General features: G+C 36.8%; 1 long non-coding RNA gene across 1 annotated transcript; it reads right to left on the reverse strand.

The window, feature by feature from the left end:
- Positions 1–1,647: 1,647 nt before the first annotated feature.
- Positions 1,648–3,712, reverse strand: LOC110678975. Its single transcript, XR_002502103.1, has 2 exons — positions 3,509–3,712; positions 1,648–3,448 (listed from the first exon to the last, which is right to left on the reverse strand). It is a non-coding gene; the product is annotated as an uncharacterized LOC110678975 (long non-coding RNA).
- Between the last annotated feature and the right edge of the window lie 2,644 nt (positions 3,713–6,356).

Raw genomic sequence — 6,356 nt, forward strand, 5'->3', positions numbered from 1 at the left:
GAAACATAACAAAAACAGACGAGGCAGTCGTGCAACATTTTGATCCCACGCGGCAAAGTTTAGGACATACACTCTAAACGATTTTTAATCACACACGGAGAAACATTTTTACCTAATTTTTGAGTTTACTTTACCCAAAATTAAGTATATCGATTATAGTTTCAACCCAAAATCTTTCGGTTTTCTCTTTCTCCCACACGAATGTTGTCAAAAATAGAGAGAACTGCATCTATCCTGCAATACTTTGGCCCAATAAGCCAAATTTGGGTAAATGCAACTTTTCTTATGTTTGGGTGGAAAGAACTCAATTTTGCGTTAAATTAACCCAAAATTGAGTATATTTTTCTAATGGAATTAAAGCCAAACTACCCAAAATTGAGTTGAATTCCGGCTCCGTGCAGGTAAATTATTTATTTTGGTTGGGGACCGTTCAAATATTACGTAACGCAACAGGGGGAGGGAGGGGGTCTTACATAGGGTCTGTCTCAATTGGTGAATTAAATTAAAATCGAACTTAAAAATGACAGTTCGAAAATCATTTCCCCTCCAACTGATTATTCAAATGTCAAATTTAATTTTTATCTGGTCCAATTCATTTTCGTTCCTCCACATAGAGGGGTATTGTCGCACCGCCACCAAATCGGACAGTGCACAACTCACTTGCAACGCGCTTCAACTCGGCGCGTTTTGAAACTGGATTTTAGCGTAGCGCAAATCCTTAATATTACCTAGTTTGTATGTTCATGTTTGTTTTCTTTGTGTTTTCGTGCCGGAAAAAAAATACAGAGTAAAGGGTACGAGAAGCTTAACAAATCTAATTTTATACTGGATGAAGTTAACAATTCTACTGAGAATTTAGTTTCATATCCTCCATACATGGCAAACCTTTTGTTACGACATGTCTTGCTGCGTTATCTAGATGTGTTAGGTATTATGGGGAAGAACATGTTGGATTTAAATGGCAAGATCGATTCAAAGAAGCTATAGCTATTGCGATTCAAAGAAGCTATAGATATTGAGTAATTTGTTCGTGATTTAATCCAAGAATGAAACATAAGCAAATGAATCAATGACAAACTGGGGAAAGTGGGGGAGAACCATGCTAACCAACGTTGATAAGGTGAGGAATATATAAAATAAAATAAAACCGAGAATAAAATATCACCTGGTCATTTATTTAATGCAGGGCTGTCAAACGTCCGGGAAGCGGTGGTTTTGAAGATTCTTCTCAAACGTATTTGGCCAGTAGACCACTACCACTTACTTCGAGTAAGAACATACCAATTGTTTTAGATTTCAGTTTAGGTAATATTTTAGCTCGGTAATTATTTAAACTATTTTTACGAATCTACTTAAAAACATAAATTATTCAAAGTTCTACACCTAAAAAAATCCGCACGTAATATCATTGGTAAAAATCCATATGTTTTTTGTAGATAACTTCTAACACTCCTCATAGAAGATTGCATGTAAAATCTACCAGTTAGGTAGAAAATATGTGCAGTAGCACATATATTATATTAGTAACAATCGAAAGGAATTGCGGAACTGTTAAAATGCAAATGCACAGCTTGATTGCAAAAATATATGTTTGCGGCACATAGAAACTAGCTGTGGATTATTCTCAGTGTAGTTTCAAATTAATATTTTTTTTCACAGCTAAATTTAAATTATTGTCCATTAGTATTTTAATGTCTCCAGCTGTTCTACTCTTAAATCTGACTTAGGTTTTTAAAAAATAATCTGGGCAAGATTATCGCATAATTTCAAAAAAGACTATCACAATATCTAGCATGATGCTGAGCAGCAATTGTATGTTTTCATTTTTTTCTTAAATTATTTCCTTCATTTTCTGATTTTTGCGAGATTTCATACGAATATTTGTATATCAAATAGTATGGTCCGCCACACACAAAAATGGTTCAGAAATTTCACCTGCGGTTGAAAGAGGTCAGGCCTGATTTGATGGTATTCGTACAATATAAGAGATACGTATGAAAATTTGATTGGGTCAATGAAAAAGTGGTGCTAGTGTATCAAAAAACAAAAAAGTCATCGCGATTTAAATATTTTTATTGTAGAAAAAAATATGCTGCTAGTAAAGGGATTAATAAGGACTTCACATCTTTTTATTATGATTTACTAGCAGAGTTCTTAATAGGTTTACTGAAATGATTTATGGAGGAACTTTTGGGCCGATTCTAGGGAGAATAACTGCCAAAATCGGGGTAGTAACTCCTGGAAGAATTGTTGAATTTCTTTGGAAAATTGCTTAATCAAATTTCTAATGGAAACATATCTAGGAGAAATCGAGTGTGCTGGAGACAATTGGGAAATACCGGGAAATTTTTCAGAATGGCCCCTGTGGAAATTACTGGAGAACACTTTCTCTAAGCATACTTTGAAAACAAAAAAAAAAAACTCTGGCCAAATTCCTGGGAAAATTGATGAGGAATCTAGAGTAGTGTTTCGAGGGATGCACTAAAAAGTTTACGAAATGATTTCAGAAGAAATCATTGGAGAAATCACAAGAATAGTTCCCAAAGCTTTTTCTTGACAAACCTGATAATGAATTCCTGGTGAAACTGTGGTACAGGCACGTAAGAGCTTCTGAAGGATTCTGGAGTCTCTTGAATCATGCACCAAGATTGAATGCAAGGGGAAAGAAGAAGCATATGACTTTAGAGACTATTTTGACTGCAAAGAAATTTTGAAGATCTACGATTGATAATAGAAACTTTATGGAAACTCGTATTAAAATATTCAATCTCTTAAAAGAGACTTGCTACCAGTCCTGTGATTGGCATTCGACATATGATACAATGATCAATTGGCAAATACAGTTCTTAGTTAATAGTTGTAGATGTTTCCAGAGAATAATGAGTTGAGAAACAAGCTATGTCACCGTTAAACCGTAACGCCAGAACCCACTGCTTTCGTTTTGAGTTTCAACGTTGGTAAATTTGGTTTTACGAATGGAAACGATTTCCCTATTGATCATTCTTTTCTGTTCCTTTTCTTTTAAAAAGAAAACAGGCTTCTTTATAGCGAGAAGAGCTTTCGATGACCCCCTACATATTTTCCTGAACGGTGGAATTCGCACTATCTGTGGAATATCTGCCTCAAACAAAGTAGATCCACCCACAACGTGCTGAGCATGGTTTATGCGCAATTGTTTGCTCCTGACTCGGCCGAAACTGCTTTTTTCTTCGTTTGGTGGTGTGGTAATAGTGCTTTTCGAGATTTCTGTTTGAAGCAACTCCTCGGGAAACTCAGCCTTATGCAGTTTCCTCTTTTAACCACTCTCGTCAGCAACCATCGCTCACTCGAAAAGTTAAAAAATGCTCTGCGGGATCATCTCGGCCGATAACGTGAGGTTTGAGCGACAGATTTCATAATGAAGTCCGAGCAAATGCCGCTTGCTAAACCTATCGTCTGCACTGCAATGCTGCAAGTAAACTTGGCATAAATGAAGATGTTTTGTGAAAGATATGGATTTGTAACTTACCTTTTCGGCTCATTTTCTTATTTTGTGGTTCCATTTTAAATAGAAAAATTCAGTCCTCAAAACGTAATGCCCGTATGTAATGCCAATCAGATTAACTTGATGATAACAATCTAGCGATGTTCCACTGGATGCGAATGATTCACGATCTGTCAAAAATAAGTCTCCTCTGGAGTAGACTTATTTTTGACAGATCGAAATCGGAGGGGAAACAATTTTCGAACTGTCAATTTTAAGTTCGATTTCAATTTAATTCGCCAATTGGGACAGACCCATAGTGTTACAATCCATACAAAAATTTAAAATTTTCCATTCACAAGCTGTTACGTGGGGTGGGAGGGGGTCTAAAATTGACAAATTTCGCGTTACGTAATATTTGAATAAACCCTTGGGACCTGCATCACCGACAAACCGACGTGCCTTCAGATGTGCTTGAGTGCAGAGGAGCGATTGAAGAAAACTACACTCAAGTTCCCTTTTGATTAATGTGCCAACCTACATGAATTTTTGCAATGGGTGTTTGCACATGGATCTTCTTCTTCTTGTCATTAACGTCCGCACTGGGACAGAGCCGGCTTCTCAGCTTAGTGTCCTTATGAGCACTTCCGCTCAGGGAAGTCAAGGAAATTTTCATTACTAAAAGATCCTGGACCGACCGGAAATCGAACCCAGACACCTTCAGCTTGGCTTTGCTTTGCAGCCGCGGGCTCTAACCACTCAGCTAACTAAGGCCCTTTGGATAGTATGTGCAAAATCAATACACTATTGCCAATCTCTGTTTGCATTTAAAGCATGGTTATCTCAAATGTAATCAATGAACCTGACATACACATCTCAAGTGTCACTTCCATGGAATGTATTTATGATACACATCACTTGACGGAGTGATTTGCTGCATAGATCAGAGATATTCTGAATAAAGTCACAACTAATTTCCATTTTTTTTAACAATCTAAGGTTGGAAGTTGTTAGTATCTCCGATAAAATAATATATTGAGTATCCAGCTTTTTACGCTGGCTTGCTATGAATCATCCCTACTGACATTTCTTGCCACCACTTTATTTTTATGGTTGGATCTATGTAAGCGTGAAAATGTTTAATGTTAATAAAGTAATGTCAAAAAATAGGGTCCTAAAGCCCTGTCCCGATTTTAGTGCCAAACGCTTAAATTTAGGCCAAAAACACATGCTTACTCAAATTTCCAATGTTTTCCGTTGGTTTAAGTCCGAAAAACATTTTTTTATGTTATTTTAGATTTTGTCACACCCCTTGGCTTAAACTCGAATTTTAGGTGAATTTTGTTTTCCGTGTCCCTTCCGAAATGTCAGATAGGAACAAGGGTTTATTCACAAATTTCATAACGCCAAAAATGGCCATTTTTGACACCCACCCACCCCCTCGTAACGCTTTTTATATGAACGTTCTCCAAATTTTGTATGAGCTGTAACAACCGAAGAATACCCACCCACCCCCTTAAGCGTTATGAAATTTGTGAATGAGCCCCAACCCCAGTGTTAAAACTAAAACCACTGTGGTATTTTTGTCAACTAAGCGAACGTCAAACATGATCTCAAGTGTCAAGGTTCATTTATGGACACAATTTTCAAATTAATGTTTAAACATGATATAGCCGTTATTTGAGCAGGAAAAATTGCTAAAGTAGTTGAAGTAACATGCTCTTTCGTGTTGTTGAATAAAAACAAGATTTTATCAAACATTTTAGGACCCAATTGCAGTCTTGTCTTAGGAAATGGGTAACGATTAACTTTAAATTTCCTAGTTGATTCAAATGTCGCTTCATCTGGGATAACGCCCTAAAAGCCATTGGTAACCATGTGTGTAGCTCGTTGTTTCTGAGCAAACGAATGAATAAGCATTCAAATCAACACCATTAACAGGTACAGAATAATTCTTTCTGCACCATAGCGTTGCCAAATAACGTTGGTTGGTTGGTTTGACTTTATTAACGAGATTTTTAGCCCTAGGCTAGTTCATCTCGGGACCAACGGCTTTACTTCCCTTCCGAAGGAAGTCGTCACTATAACTTTTTACGTCATAAGTGACTATGTCGGGGATGGGATTCGATCCCAGGTCCTCGGCGTGAGAGGCGAGTGTTCTAACCACTACACCAGGTCCGTCCCCGCCAAATAACGTGTAAATCCATTCAAATCCTCAGAAATAACGAGCTACACACATGGTTGCCAATGGCTTTTAGGGCGTTATCCCAGATGAAGCGACATTTGAATCAACTAGGAAATTTAAAGTTAATCGAGTGAGATCACAAGTTATGCGAGAAATGTTCTGATAATTTTAGGTTGGCAAACATGAGTTAATGGGCCGTATGAATAAAATGTAGTAAAGTTGAGATTACTACATTATCGATAGTAAACGCTATATGTGGAGCACGAGTGGAACATGTTTGTGTCATTTTTCTTTCTACACCTTTCGAACATACTACAAACAACGCGTTGCTATGAATAAAGGTAGCATTTACTACAAAGCAACTGGTAGTTAGCTTCAGAGGTTGCTACTTATGCTTTGCGATTGTTGAAATGAATGGAATAATTAAAATTTGAGTAAATATCATGGGAAAACGATGTCAACTTTGATATTTCGAAAGGTATTTCCGTAGAAATTTTGATATTTCGAAAAAAAATTTGAGATTCCGGTAAGGAATTTTGAATTTATTTGAGATTTGGTATTCTTTCTGGCGTTACGTTTCAACTAGAACAAAGCCTAATTCTCAGCTTAGTGTTCTTATGAGTACTTACACAGTTATTAACTGAGAGCTTTCAATGTCAATTGACTATTTTGCCTGTGAATATCGTGTGGCAGGTACGAAGAAACTCA

The sequence above is a fragment of the Aedes aegypti genome, chromosome 3, assembly GCF_002204515.2.
Source record: "Aedes aegypti strain LVP_AGWG chromosome 3, AaegL5.0 Primary Assembly, whole genome shotgun sequence".
NCBI classification, from domain to species: domain Eukaryota; kingdom Metazoa; phylum Arthropoda; class Insecta; order Diptera; family Culicidae; genus Aedes; species Aedes aegypti.